The following is a 2,500-nucleotide window of genomic DNA, read 5'->3' as shown; positions in this document are numbered from 1 at the left end:
CTGGATGAAATGAGAAAAAAGGTGAAAAAATGGCAAAGTGTCAAGGGAGAAATTCAGAAACCCATGCCGAGCGTCCTGGAGCCCAGGGGCCGCGGGAAAGTCTGTGGAGAGCCGCTGTGTCCCTGGATGAAATGAGAAAAAAGGTGAAAAAGTAACAAAGTGTCAAGGGAGAAATTCAGAAACCCAGGCCGAGCTGCCTGGAGCCTCAAAGCGGATAGAAATAGCGTGGAGAGCCGCTGTTAAGCCAGACGCCCTCTGGCGGACACAGGCAGGAGTTGCAGTAAATGCATTGAAGTCAATGGGCGAGAGTACCCAATGCGCCAAAAAAGTGCTGAAAATATGACAAAGTGTCAAATGAATGGGAGTCAATGGGCGAGAGTACCCAATGCACAAAAAAAGTGCTGAAAATATGACAAAGTGTCAAATGAATGGGAGTCAATGGGCGAGAGTACCCAATGCGCCAAAAAAGTGCTGAAAATATGACAAAGTGTCAAATGAATGGGAGTCAATGGGCGAGAGTACCCAATGCACAAAAAAAGTGCTGAAAATATGACAAAGTGTCAAATGAATGGGAGTCAATGGGCGAGAGTACCCAATGCACAAAAAAAAGTGCTGAAAAAGTCCACACGAGCCTAGTCAGAAATGCAGGCCGAGGCGGCTGGAGCCCCAAAGCGGCTATAAAAAGCGTGGAGAGCCGCTGTCGCCCTGGAGAAACGGAGAAAAAGTGCTGAAAAAAGGCCCACGTCCTAACGGACCTAGGCGGAAGTGCAGGCGAGGCGGCAGGAGTCTGAAAACCGCTATAAAAAGCGTGGAGAGCCGCTGTCGCCCCGGAGAAACGTAGAAAAAGTGCTGAAAAAAGGCCTAAATCCTAACGGACCTAGGCGGAAGTGCAGGCGAGGCGGCAGGAGTCTGAAAACGGCTATAAAATGCGTGGAGAGCCGCTGTCGCCCCGGAGAAACGGAGAAAAAGTGCTGAAAAAAGGCCTAAATCCTAACGGACCGAGGCGGAAGTGCAGGCGAGGCGGCAGGAGTCTGAAAACGGCTATAAAATGCGTGGAGAGCCGCTGTCGCCCCGGAGGAACGGAGAAAAAGTGCTGAAAAAAGGCCTAAATCCTAACGGACCGAGGCGGAAGTGCAGGCGAGGCGGCAGGAGTCTGAAAACGGCTATAAAATGCGTGGAGAGCCGCTGTCGCCCCGGAGGAACGGAGAAAAAGTGCTGAAAAAAGGCCTAAATCCTAACGGACCGAGGCGGAAGTGCAGGCGAGGCGGCAGGAGTCTGAAAACGGCTATAAAATGCGTGGAGAGCCGCTGTCGCCCCGGAGGAACGGAGAAAAAGTGCTGAAAAAAGGCCTAAATCCTAACGGACCGAGGCGGAAGTGCAGGCGAGGCGGCAGGAGTCTGAAAGCGGCTATAAAACGCGTGGAGAGCCGCTCGGATGATTTTTCAAAGTGTCAAATGAATGGGAGTGAATGGGGCAGAGTACCCAATGTGTAAAAAAAGTGCTGAAAAAACGACAAAGTCCACACGAGCCTAGTCAGAAATGCAGTCCGAGGCGGCTGGAGCCCCAAAGCGGCTATAAAACCCGTGGAGAGCCGCTCGGATGATTTTTCAAAGTGTCAAATGAATGGGAGTGAATGGGGCAGAGTACCCAATGTGTAAAAAAAGTGCTGAAAAAACGACAAAGTCCACACGAGCCTAGTCAGAAATGCAGTCCGAGGCGGCTGGAGCCCCAAAGCGGCTATAAAATGCGTGGAGAGCCGCTCGGATGATTTTTCAAAGTGTCAAATGAATGGGAGTGAATGGGGCGGAGTACCCAATGCGCGAAAAAAGTGCTGAAAAAACGACAAAGTCCACACGAGCCTAGTCAGAAATGAAGGCCGAGGCGGCTGGAGCCCCAAAGCGGCTATAAAATGCGTGGAGAGCCGCTCGGATGATTTTTCTAAGTGTGAAATGAATGGGAGTGAATGGGGCGGAGTACCCAATGCGCGAAAAAAGTGCTGAAAAAACGACAAAGTCCACACGAGCCTAGTCAGAAATGAAGGCCGAGGCGGCTGGAGCCCCAAAGCGGCTATAAAATGCGTGGAGAGCCGCTCGGATGATTTTTCTAAGTGTGAAATGAATGGGAGTGAATGGGGCGGAGTACCCAATGCGCGAAAAAAGTGCTGAAAAAACGACAAAGTGTCAAATGAATGGGAGTGAATGGGCGGAGTACCCAATGCGTGAAAAAAGGTCTGGAAAAACGACAAAGTGTCAAATGAATGGGAGTCAATGGGCGGAGTACCCAATGCGCGAAAAAAGTGCTGAAAAAATGACAAAGTGTCAAATGAATGGGAGTCAATGAGTGTTTTGGTCGACCAGGAAAAAACGCGTTTACGGGAGAGGGTAAATCAGCCGAGAGGGGGGGGGGGGGGTATACTTTACCCTCTCCCGTAAATGCCATTTTTCCTGGTTGACCAAAACACCTCCAGCACGATTTCGGAAACCCAGTTTTTAGAAACACT

The sequence above is a fragment of the Dunckerocampus dactyliophorus genome, unplaced genomic scaffold (genome assembly GCF_027744805.1).
Source record: "Dunckerocampus dactyliophorus isolate RoL2022-P2 unplaced genomic scaffold, RoL_Ddac_1.1 HiC_scaffold_72, whole genome shotgun sequence".
In the NCBI taxonomy this organism is placed as follows: domain Eukaryota; kingdom Metazoa; phylum Chordata; class Actinopteri; order Syngnathiformes; family Syngnathidae; genus Dunckerocampus; species Dunckerocampus dactyliophorus.
Note: the sequence above shows the minus strand (reverse complement) of the source record.